Raw genomic sequence first — 13,287 nt, 5'->3', positions numbered from 1 at the left:
CCCTCTGCTGTGACCTATCAGATTTCCATTGCTGTCCTGAACAGCACATGATGCCAGGGCAGCATGACATTGTTCGGTTTCCCCATTGACGCCTTGCAGTTCTTTTGCCCTCCCTCACTGCATCGATTGTGTTTCCTCAAATAGCCCTTGCTCAAATTGCCGCAGTAGCTGATGTAGTGCAAGTGGCTGGGAGACTTGCGTTACAGATCAGGAAGTTCCTGGTTTGAATCCTGCCTCGGTTATGAGCTTAGCAGGTAGCCTCAGGCAAGCCATTCTCTCTCTGCCACAGCTCATCTGCAAAATTACTGGCCTGCTTTGCAGGGTGGTTGTACAGACGACCACATGTTAATATATGTGAAGCAATGTGAAAGTACTGTACACATGCATATTGTGAACCTGCAAGCTCTTACCGGGCCTCTGTGAATCCTAGCAATGGGGATGGGGCCATAGATCAGTGATAGAGCATCAAGGTCCCTAGTTTAGTCCTTGGCATCTCCAGGTTGGGCTGAGAAAGACTCCTGCCTGAAACCTTGAGGAACTGCTGCCAGTCTGAGTAGACAAAACTGAGTTAGATGGACCAATGGTCTGACTCGGTATATTGCAGCTTCCTATGTTCTTGCCCTACCATCATTATATCCCCACCTGTGGCTAGTGCAGTGCCTCACTGCAGTCCTCACTGTATGCTCCTCTTCCCTCCACCTTCCAGCAGTCAATGCACATGTTAGGCTTCAAGCAGTCTGTATTGATCTACTGGAAATCTTCCTTCTTATGCAAGGCCTGCAAATGTTACATACCCCACTAGAATCTGAATTGGGTTGGAAGAAAGTGCAGCATGTGGAGTCATGCAGAACAAATTAACAAGTTTTTGTAGAATCAGGCCTTTGATTCGGGGGCAGACCATAGCTAAGTGACAGAGTGCATGCTTTGTATGCAGAAGGTCCCATCTCTGGCATGTCCAGGAAGGACTGGAAACACCCCTCTCGGCCAGAAGTCCTGGAGAGCAGCTCTCTTCTCAGTGTAGTCAACTTCTGAGTAAATGGTCTGGTTCTATACGGCAGCAATGCTGATTTTATCAACATTTTGCATCTTCTCCAGTGCCAGGTTCAAGATTCTGAAGACCCATGGGCAAGACATATCCTCAGTGCACCCTCTTAATCTGAAAAGAGGCAGTTCATGGAAACTATTCTGTCATGCTGCTCTTGACCTTCTTGGGTGCTCCATGCAAAGCAAGAATGGTTGGAGTGGTGGGCCTTTTGCCATATTTGAATTCCCATCAAATTCCCAATCTTGCCGCTCTCTGGAGCTGGCCATGATCTTACATGTCAGCATAGGCAGGCTGTGTGTATTCCATGATCTTTTGACCATATTTGCTACAAAACTCAGCATCCTGAGAATCCCAAGTTTTCTGAGTGCCCTCCTTCCCATAACTAGCAGAATTGTCCAAACTAAGTATTTCTCAATGAACTTGCAATCTGGAGTAAGAACATCTATCTGGATGGACCCCCCAGACTATTCACACTTGCAGATGGTGGTGGAAAGATGTTTTAACTGGTTACTTGTGGCCTACTTCCTGTTGGTACATCTTTCTTTTGGTTCCTCTGCATGGATACTCCCTTAGCCTGTTTCATCCTGAAGAACCCCAGAAGCCCGCATATTTCACGTATGAATAGCTGGGTTTGTTGCACATTTTGCGTTTCCAGTTCCAGTGTGTTCTGGTGAAGCGTAGTGGCTGAGAGACTGGGCTATGAATTGGGACCTCCTTTAACTCAAATCTCACTTCTGCCATTTACTCATGAAGTAGCCTTAGGCAAGCTGCTACCTCTTAACCTCAGGTCCCCAGCTGCAATATAGAGATCAGAATACCTACCTTATAAGCTTGTTGTCAGTATTACATCAAGATAATACATGTGAAGCGTGTTGCACCCTCCAAGTGCTAAGTAAAAGATATGTATTTGCTTTGCATGTGCAGTATTTGTTTTTACTGTGCCTCAAATATTTTCCTGAAAGAGATCTACTTACAGCCCTAGGAAACTACCTTATCAGAGAACTGGCTCAGTATTGTCTACGATGACTGGCATTGGGCTCTCCAGGTCTTCACACAGGAGTCTTGCTCAGCCCTACCTGGATTGAACCTGGGACCTTCTGTATGCAAAGCAGATGCTCGGCCACTGAACTACAGCCATATAAAAGGTAAAGTGTGCCGTTGAGTCGATTTCGACTCCTGGCGCCCACAGAGCCCTGGTAGAATACAGGAGGGGTTCACCATTGCCTCCTCCCGTGCAGTATGAGATGATGCCTTTCAGCATCTTTTTATATCGCTGCAGCCCAATATAGTACCAGTAAGGATTTGAATCGGCAACTTTCTGCTTGTTAGTCAAGCATTTCCCTGCTGTGCCATATACCCACTGAAAAACTGCTTAATGCACTTCATCAAGGCTTTGCCTGCTGGCATTAACTTGTTTCCTGTGAAATAGCTGGTCTCTCTTCCTTGGCCTTCCTATCTATATCTTGCTTGTTTTTCCCCATGTGTAAACAACTTCTATTTTAGCCCTGGCTGGATGCCCACCAGTACCAACTACAAGAGTATTGAAGTTGAGTGGCCTTGTAGAAAGAGCTGCCTGAAATGCCTTTACTTCTAATGAATTTGGGCTGAGGTTGAAAACATCATGCTAGTCTCAGTACTGACAAATTCAACACATGTATTTCTTATGTCTATAAAATTTATATGTATATCTTGCTGTTCCATGGAGTTCCAGCAGTCTCCCTCCAGACTGCTGATCAGTCAGCAAATGTTCCTTCCTTAGTCACTTTGGCTGACTCTTTGGCACATTAAACAAGCCTCCTATGATGTGACCTGCCAAGCAAAAAATAGTAGCTATTGTCCATTTGATGTCTGTGCCACTTTTTACAATTTGTTGTCTTTGCTTCTAATACACAGAAATGCGCTGAGGAGTTACAAACCTCAGTCATCTGTGAAGACAATTGAAGCAGGTAGCCAACACCTAATGTAAAAATTAGATGAACGCCTTAAGGGAGTTAACCTGTAACTAATCCTCTGGAGGTGGCTATGCCAGTCTAATGCTCAGTCAGTCTAGCATACACTGAAACTGCTAGAAATTTCCTCTCATCTTTGTATAATAATAATAACTAGCTGGGGCGGGCGGAGAGCATCTGCACCTCCGGCCGGCCCACCCACTGCCTCTGCCTCTTTCTCCTCCCCCTGCCTGCGCCAGCCCACTCGGCTTTCTTGCTGGCCAGCCAGCCTGTTTCTCCCCACCCACCCACTTCTCCCCCACCCCCCGCCCACTTCTCTCACCATCTCCCAGTTTTCTGGTTCCTGCTCCGGGCGGCTGGGCTGGCTCACCGCCGCGGCCACTGGCCAGCATAACTATTTTCTCCCCCATCCCCATCGCTATCCTATCCGGTAGCTGCTCGTGAACTCTTGCGAGAGGTGCTACACATGGGATTAGTGACGGGTACATTTAAGAGCCTTAAATATATAGCTAATAAATAATTAATAACAACAACTATTCACATATTTGTTTCACGCAAGCCCTGTTCAGACATCATGTGGTACCCACATCAGAGCATCAGAACAGCCCTTCTGGATCAGACCCAAGGCCCAACTAGTCCAACATCCTGTTTCACACAGTGGCCCACCAGATGCCCCTGAGAAGCACACAGGCAAGAGGTGAAGGCCTGCCCTCTCTATTGGTGTTGTCCCCCTACTACTGGCATTTAGAGGCAACTTGCCTCTGAGGCTGGAGGTAGCCTATAGCCATCAGATTAGTAGCTATTGAAAGACCTGTATATATGCATACAGACATCTGACACACCAGCCTTCTTCAGACATTATGTTGTGCGAGTGCACGCATGTATGTACATTCTTACATGTTTTTTTGTGTGAATCAATGTAGCTGCATTCATGTTAAAAGTGAACCTGGGTAGAGGCCCCCTCAAATGCATGATACATATAGGAAGTGTACTGTTGTACCAGTGTTCAGTGTAACGTGAATAACATTTGACTGCACGAGTGTTGAACATAATGTGTGAACAGGGCTACAATTCAAAGCACTTCATTGGGATATATATACTGTATTTACCTGAATACAAGAGTAGGTTTTTTTCCAAATTCAGAGTCTTACTTCTGGGTAAATACAGGTATAACCTATATTTAACCCCTCTCTTTCAAGGTGTTGTCTTAAATTCAGAGTCGTCTTCTGAGTAAATGCAGCATTATTTATTTATTTATTTATCTGCATATTTTTATACCGCCTGATATGTAAATCTCTAGGTGGTGTACACATTTTTAATCTTAAAAATTACAGGTTAAAATACATAAAACACAGTTAAACCAAGATAGAACAAATTATTAAAATTATTAAAATTCTAATTAAAAGTGAGAACAGGAGAGTCTTGAGGGTCTTCCTGAAAATAAACAGAGAAGGAGATGCTCTTACTGTATTTCAGCAGGAAGCATATTCCAAAGCCCTGGGGCAGCCACAGAGAAAGCCCGGGTCCTGAGTCGGTAACTGTAACCAGACCTCTCCAGAAGTTCGTAAAAGGTGGGAGTTCGTAAATAGCTTTGAGTAGGGATATGCAAACAGGTTGAACGTCAAATGTGTTCGGTTCAACGTCAAACGTGTTTGGTTCAACTGTTTAGAATCAAACTGAACCATCCTGTTTGGTCTGACCCTGAACCGACCCCTCCCCCTGGGGGTTCGTGAGTTTGGGGTTTATTTATTATTGGGGGGGCAGTTGTCTAAGGTGGCAGGGGGGGTCTGTGGAGGTTCCCCCTCCCCCCACTGGCTTCAGGTTCACTTAACCTCGGCTAAGCGCTGAGTTTGTAAGTGGGGTTTGTTGCAGGTAACCTCACTCCCAGTGCTTCATATGTACAGCCTAACCCAGGCTGGGCTGCCCTAGCCTGGGTTAGACTGCATGTGTGAATACCCTTGTAGTCTGACAACACAGGAACGGGAAGAGGAAGAGGAAGAGTGTGGGTCGGGGCCTAGAATGCCCAGCTGAGAAGTGTAACAGTTGTGCCAATTTTAGCTTTATAGAAATAAAGTTTGTTTTGGTGCTGGTGATCCTTGGATTCATATCCCATGGGCAAGGTGTTAGCTGTTCTGTAACTCTACACAGCTATGCTGATATACTAGAGAATAGAAAACTTGGGGAAATCAATCTCAAATGCCTCCATTAATAAAAATGGCAAGGCTATGGTATTCAATGGTCTCTGATTCTTCCCCAGCAGCTTGGGATCCACATGTTGTCCACCTCTGTTCTGGGCTCTTCTGCTGGAAGGGTTAGCTTGGGAACCTCTAGGCATTTCTTGCTCTCATCACAATTCTGCAACCCAAGAGCAAAATCAGACTTAGACTGAAGATTAGGTCTCATCCAAATGCTGTACTAAAACTGAAGCTGGGTTTTCTGCAGAGCATTTAGCAAGTGATTTTGTTCTGCATCTGGTCAGACAGGCAGCAGGATGTCTATACTACAATCTGAAGAATCAATTCTCAGTTGTGAACCTTTTCAAATTCTTCACACCATGCAAAAAGCAGAGATTAAACGGCAGTGTTGATGCCTGTCTGCCAGAGGAGCGGGAAGACCTGTGTGACCTGTATGTTATATACTTCATTGGTTTGTGTCATTTTCCTGGGGTAAACTTACTGGATGATGAGGATTGCAAGGTCCTGATTCCTAGAACTCTAGAGTTGGCTTGGGAGCCTTTAAATTGTGACACTGTGTCCCTAGAATAGCTACTATGGATTCCAAAAATGACCTCACTCGGATATTGAAAGCAAAGGCTTCCAGCACAGCAAGGCCTGCAGCTGCTCTTCCCTGCCATTTCCCAGAATGGTGTTTGTATTTCTTTGCCCAAGAGGCCAGAGGGACAAACATGGAGGTGTTGCTGGACAAACATTACCTTTTGACCATATTGGTGCAGTAGAGTTCCACTTTGCCGATAACTGAGCGCAGGCAGCCTACGGCATGAAAAAAGAAAATGCCTCCGCAGCCTAGCCAGACCAGAATGGGAACCATCTGAGCAAGCAGAGACTTTGCCAGAGCCTACTGAGAGCATGAAATGGATTTACCCCAGTAGATGCTTTGAGCGTTATTATTAGGAAAATGCTTTTACTAGCAAGCTGTTTCTGCAGCTCTGTTAGAGTTGGCCTTTCCATTTAACTATTTATTTATATCCTTCCCCTTCAATTCATTTTAGAACTCCCTCATTTGCAGATCTTTTAGGTCTGTTTTGATACTTGCACATACATAACTTTGTCACTATTTGATTACATTTGATGAGTCTTGCAGCTGGATGGGTGAAGTGACTCCATTGAAAAGCATTGGGTCTGAAGTAACATGAAAACTCGAATATATTTGTGATGATACATTCACAAATACATGTGCTATATCAAGTATAGAACATACCTGTGTGAATGAGGCTTACTGAGCTCATTAATCCCTGGGTGTGAAGACAGAAAGGCGGACTAAAATTAATGTGTGTCCAAATGAGCACATTAACTCCAACCTGGACTTCATGGTATTTGGTAACTCAAGATAGAGTTACTCACAATCCTGGGTGGGAACAGGTTGTCTAGAGTGTTAAGATAGACAACCTGTTCCCACCCAGGATTGTGAGTACAGATAACCCACCAGTACTATCTGTGATCACAATCCATGGCTGTGATCATTTATTTTCATCAGACACGCGAGTTGGTTTTGTGAGGTAAAATGTTTTTCAGAACACCAACATATCCAGCTTTCCGTGAGCCAAATTACTTAACCACAAACATTTCACTGTCTATACATATCACCTATTCATAAAAATAAATGGCTGATAAGTGAGCATTCTAGGATATTACAGTGATAGCGCTCTTTTCTCTGTGGTTTAGGCTGCCACTTAGTTTAGAATCTGTTAGAAATGTAGAGTTCTCAGAATTCAGTCTGAATGCTCTGGCCCTAACTGTTAAGCAGCTGTTTTCACTGAACAATAACACTACTTTGAGCTATAAGATGCTGTGGGTTATAAGTCTCAATAAATGTTGTGTGCTAAAAACCCTTTGTGCACTAACAGCTGTTAACCTGATTCTTGACACTTGTCGACACATTTGTGCTATTTGTATTAATAGATATGATTTGTTTTGCCTGTAAATGTGAGAATATGCTAAGTGTGAAGTTGCTTTTTGCAGATTTCTGAATCTCCATGTCTGAGATCACAACTCAATGTGCAAGCCAGGCTCTGAAAGGAGCACAAGTGGCTAGATCTTACCCGGCATCAGCAGGTCAGGTCAATAGAGGGGCAGGCGAAAGTGCAGGAGATGGCTAGCCAGAACAAAATGCCCAAGGAAACCTTGCAAGACACTGTCAACCTCTTGCAAGGTGGTCAGGAGCTCTTACGAGGGTGTCACTCTTTCCCTGAGCTTCTTTAGAACAGGCAGGGCAACACTGAAGGGGAGGCAAGAGAGATCTATAGTGATGGCTGGACTCCTAGACAGGAGGTCAGTCAGATGGACCAGGTGCGGAGGATGAGGCCAAAGGTAATGTATAATCCCCCTGCCCTCCCTGAATGAGATTCAGGGGGCAAGGGGGCAAAATGTTGAGGTGGCTATGGAGTGCAAAATTGATGAGATCTCTAACAACTTTGAAGCAGAGTCAGTGAGTCACATTGGACTGTTGTGATTTTGCGCTCTATGGCCACCTCAATGTTTTGCACCCTTGCCCCCCAATGATATCTCATTGTGTATAATGAGACAGGAGACTGTATATCATTGTTATCTCTGCACAGTGATATCTCCATACTCATTGTACATTAGCAATGATGAAAGAATTTCAGTCAGAAAAGTGAGTCCTAGAGTGATGTCAAAATCCTTTCCATAAACTACCCAATAACAGCATGATCAGGTCCGGCTCAAGCCATTGGCCGATGGGGCATCAAGGGATAATGGGCATCAAAGAGAGCCAAGCAGACCATCATCTCACTCCACAATGTCTAACAGACCCTACCTTCACCAATTCCCTAATCTTATCTGACACAGGAGATAGGGCCACTTTGCTTCTCACCACCCAGAGGGGAGAAAATTAGAATACTCTTTGAACTAGGACAGGTGTGAGTTCACCCCCTCCCTCATGGCTTTCAAGCTAGAGGACAATGGCCTGGCCAGTGTTCACCCTTTCCCATCAGCAAATGGGTGTTCCATGGGAGAAACTGTAGAGATTAATGCTCTCTCAGCCAAGGACCTACCTACTGATAGACTAAGGTCAAGCTCAGTGCTAGTCAGTTAGTAAATGCTTTTTGTGTTTTCTTTTGAATTCCTGTGTGTCTTTCATTACTTCCAATTTCAATCTACTTTCTCCCAATTCCTTATTCTGTGTGCAACTGTTGTTTCTTAATAAAGTTCAGATACTTAGAAGAGGCTCTGGCTGTACCGTGCCTGTAAGTCCCAAGCCAGACTGTTCAAGGTTGTTGAAGAAGTGTCTAAGCCGGGTCAGTGTCTTAGATCAGTCTTCAGCTGGTGGCAGCATACCTTGAAGGAGGGGCATGCTCCTAGATTTGGGATCAGAGCAATCTCTCTACTGAGGGTAGATCCCAGGAAAGCATAGAGTCACCCCCATTTCTTCACAACTGGCTGAGAGCGGGTGGGATTGAAACTGAACTGTTTTGCAAGAACTTTGCTAGAAGCTGACTGAGAGCCAGAACCAGGTTGCACAGAAAAGCTGGAAAGGAGTAAATAGACACACAGATGAATGTGATTTCTGTTTGGTTTTAGTCAGAGTATTAGGAGTCAGTTCGGAGGATTCAGTAAGTTGCAGATCCCTGCTGGGGCTCTTCCTGAGCAAGCCACCCCATTGGCTAGCCGAGCCCTAGAAGCTACCCCAACTTCAAATGAATTGAACAACCCCCAACAAGACTTCCTTGTGGGCAGGCGCAGAGCCAGCCAAGCGGTGGCCTGCGTCCAGCCCTGCTCAGCAGCCCCCTCCAATACGCCCATGCGTGTGACATCACGTGCACGGGGGCGTGGCGCAGGCTCCAGAGGAGCCCAGAGCGAACTCCCCCCTTCCTCGCCGAGGCTGCCAAGAGCCTCCCCACTCCCACGCCTGGGCTGCTGAGAGCCCGGGCGAAGTCTTCACCAATTATTTCAGGCAGCTCCAACTGCCCAATAGAATGTTTTCCCCTTCCACTCCCTCTCTGGACAGCCAACGCTGCTTGAAATGACGAACTGAGAGCTCTTTTGGGCTCTCGACAACCCAGGCCATGCCCCCTCCACACACCCTCCAGGGCCACAGAAATCACCATCAGCCAATTACAAAAAGCAACTTTACTGGGAACAGCCTATATTCTGCAACAATATCTATAACAACAGCAACAATATTGACAATAAAATTCAGCCATCCCAGGTCCTTGGGAAGGATTTGATGTCTGGATAAAACAAACCAGTCAATAACACCTGTCAGACTGTGTAAACAAGAAATAATAATAATAATAATTTACTGCTTCTAAGTTTCTGCAAAACACCCCACTTCTAATGTTCTGCCTAGTCATTATTTTGATCAGGGCTTGCACTAATATCCACAGGCAGCCCAAATGCATATTTACTTAGAGCTTGTGGCAGCAAGCATGACTTGTCCCCTTAGCTAAGCAGGGTCTGCCCTGGTTGCATCTGAATGGGAGACCACATGTGAGCTATTCCCCTTAGGGGATGAAGCCACTCTGAGAAGAGCAGAAGGTTCCATGTTCCCTCCTTGGCTTCTCCAAGAGAGGACAAGATTTTTTATTTTTATTTTTTTAATAGGACAAGATTTTTTTTATTGAACCAACAAACTACCAAAGCATACAGTACGTTGCCAAAGCACTATTATATACAAAGTGGTTATTTGTACATGATATATCTACAAAGATTTACACACAAGGATTTGGAAACCCACAAGGTTATGAAGTATATGCAGGTAGTACTGTAACTCGGGGGTGGGGGATTTCAAGGCACATCAGGTAATCGGGGGGGGGGGGCGGGGTTATGTCCGACGTCCATTTCCACAATTTGTCCCATTGCTGTTTAGAAGAGATACTCTTGTCTTTTTGCACATAACCATACAAACTTTTCCAGAAGAGATTTACTGTCTCATCTGCGTGAACCTCTTGGTTGCGTCATCTGACTCGGTATACGGCAGCTTCCTATGTTCCTAATCAATCAATTAATCTTTATTACGGTCAAAGACCAGCATAAAATACATTTTAAAATCTAAGTAGCAATAGATTTTACACTCTAAGACTATAATAAGATGATTCAAAATATACAATTAGATATATTAAAGATGCTAAAATACATTACTAACATAAAATGATTTAATATATTAAAAATAGCCATGTGACTGCACTAAAAATCTAGCTATGGCTCTAATAAGAGTCAGAGTAGACTCTGGACTACATTTTGATTTAATGACGGCTGCAATAGGAAGCATAGGAATAAACCATGTAGCAGTACCCTAGATCGCATTGCATGCTTATAAAGAAAGAAAAGATTTTAAAAGATTTAAAACATATAAAATCATGACAGTCATCATTTAAAATAATGAGCTAATATGCATTAAAAGGATATCATATAATATACACAAAAATATAAGCCAGTAAAGTAGCAGCCAGGAAGTTGTGGTTCTATAGGTTGTTGCTAATAGGAACCGCTTTAGGAACTTTTGTTGAAAAGCATATAAATATTCATCATATCTGCATGTCGTGCACAGATTGGCTCTGCGGCAGGAGTGGAGGCATCAGGAGGTGGGGCTTGGTGACATCAGATATGGGGGCGTGGCTTGGGGGCACCAGGGACTATTTTGGCCAAGGGCACCAAAACCCCTTGAGCCGGCACTGAGCATGATTTAAAAAAACAAAAAACTTTTATGCATGTCCCATATTAGAATGGTACCCACAATGGCATCCAGAATGTCCATGAATTACAGCAAGCAAAAACAACTGAATGAGGAATGTCCCCATCCTAACATAACATAGTTATGAATTCCATTTCACAGCCACTTCAGAGTTGCAAGAAAAATAACTACTGTACATACCAATTGTGTATATTTAGCATATTCCAGAGGGTAGCCTTGTTGGTATGTAGCAGCAAAAACACTCTGGCTGAATTAAGACTGTCTGGCCTTCCCGCTGGCCACGGGCAGGCCCGAGTACTCACCCAGTCCAGGGGCCAAGAAGATGGAGGCAATACAGCCCCTTGGTACAGGCAAAGTCAGCTGGGACCCTACACAGTTGCCAGGGAGAGCCAGGACACACAGGAACCCACAGACCGTGGAGGGGCCAGCATGGCCCAGCAGGTTGCCTCCTGGTGGCAAAGAGGAGAAGGCAAAGCCTCAACAGCTGGCAAGACAGGCAACAGCTGAAGGAGGGAGGAGGGAGGCAGCTACATTGGAGAGGGCAGAGTCAGGAGAGGGTGGTTGGGATTGCCCTGATTGCAGGACTTGATTTAAGGGTTGGATGGCCAGGGATGAGGAGGTCTGGAGAGATGGGAGCGATTTGGACCTGGAGTCTCCAGGGGAGGAGCAGTCTTAACCCTCTCCCTGACAGCCGATAGAGGGAAAGGGTGACAGTTAACCCCATCACCAGCACTTCCACAACCTAAGAACAGAATCAGAGGAAGGGAGGCAGTTGGATACTGTGATCCCAAGCCAGTGCGTGACAAAGACAAAATAGGAAACCGGAGGTCCTTTCACCACTGCATTACATCTGAACTGGGCCACAGTCTTGTGACACCTTAAAGATAAACACATATGTAGCATATGCTTTGGGGGACTACAGCCCACTTCTATCAGATGCATGAAGTGAAATCCTCAGTCATCATACATGAGTATAGAATGGGGGGCGGTGGGATTAAGGCAGCTGAGTTAAATGCAAGAGGAAATCTAAAAAGCCTGACAATATCAAACCTATACAAGGTAAGCGTGGTGACAGTTCACAACTGGTGATAATCTCCTAGCCATGATAGGTAAATTAATTCTGTAATGTGAGAAAAAAGAACCTTCTCTCACTTGAGGCCTGTGTGATGGTGTCAAGGCTCGTTGTACATCCCAACTGATTCACACTCTAATCTCCCTTTGAAATTGTTCTGTTAAAGAATTGCACCTTTGAGGTCTGCAGCAGAATGTCCTGGAAAATTAAAGCGTTCTCCCCCTAGCTCCATCTGGACCCATGAGCAGGAGGCCCTTGAGAAATTCCAGCACACTTCAGTAGCTTTCACCTCATCATCAAACTGAGTATGATCTTAGCTGGCATCAACAGCTCAGGCTGATGGATGGGGTGGGGAAAGTGCAAAAGAGGGCAGGCTGAGATCAAACAAAAGTTCAGGAGAGGGCTGGCCAGGGGGCAGGTTTACTTTCTGGACACTACTGTGAAATAACATGATGAACTGATAAGCATCACCCCATATCAGAAATCCACCGAACAGAAAAGTTTCAAAGATAAATCAAGAGTGTGTTAATTAGCTGAAATAGCTGAATTGACACTACTGAGGATTCAACTTCATGCATTTGATGAAGTGCTCTGTAGTCACAAAAGCTTGTTACATACATTTCTTTGTCTTCAAAGTGCTATAAGATTCTTTGTTATTTCACACATATTAATGCAGACAATTAAGGAAATTATTAACTCTGCATCTGGCTGAAGATTTACGTCATATCTCAATTCCAGAACTATTAAACAGGACAAAAAAGAAAAATCCAACCATAACTAGATTATGTAATGTGAGATGCAAAATATTTTAAAAAGAGGAACATCTCTTGTTTTCTTTAAACTTGAGGTACTGTATAAGACACACAAATTTACTTTATGTTGATATATACCAAAATATGTGTAAGAGCTATGCAAGAAAGAATTGGCTAAAATAAGATAAGATAAATGAGGAAACAAGATGAGAGTGTGAAGATTCTCTTTCTGGGACTCATCTGTCCACCTGGAAAGCATGTTTAATAATAATTATAGGCTAACACTTGGGGATTTTTCTTTTTTTGCATAGCTTTATTTAGTATCCAAATCTATATCATGTATAAATCAAGGACAAAAGCTAACATCTTCAGTCACAAATGAGAGAGGTGCACTGACATAATTTGGCCTGCTTGTGAATATGCAGTTTCAGGATTATGGCTGCAATCCTATGCCCACATTTATAAAAGTAAATCTCTTTGAGCATAACAGAATTTACAAAAATATTAGGGAATACACTGCACAGCTCAGTAAGCAAGACCAGCTTCCTTACATGTTTATAGAACAAAAATATGCATGTG

This window comes from Hemicordylus capensis, chromosome 3 (genome assembly GCF_027244095.1).
Source record: "Hemicordylus capensis ecotype Gifberg chromosome 3, rHemCap1.1.pri, whole genome shotgun sequence".
Classification (NCBI taxonomy): domain Eukaryota; kingdom Metazoa; phylum Chordata; class Lepidosauria; order Squamata; family Cordylidae; genus Hemicordylus; species Hemicordylus capensis.
Note: the sequence above shows the minus strand (reverse complement) of the source record.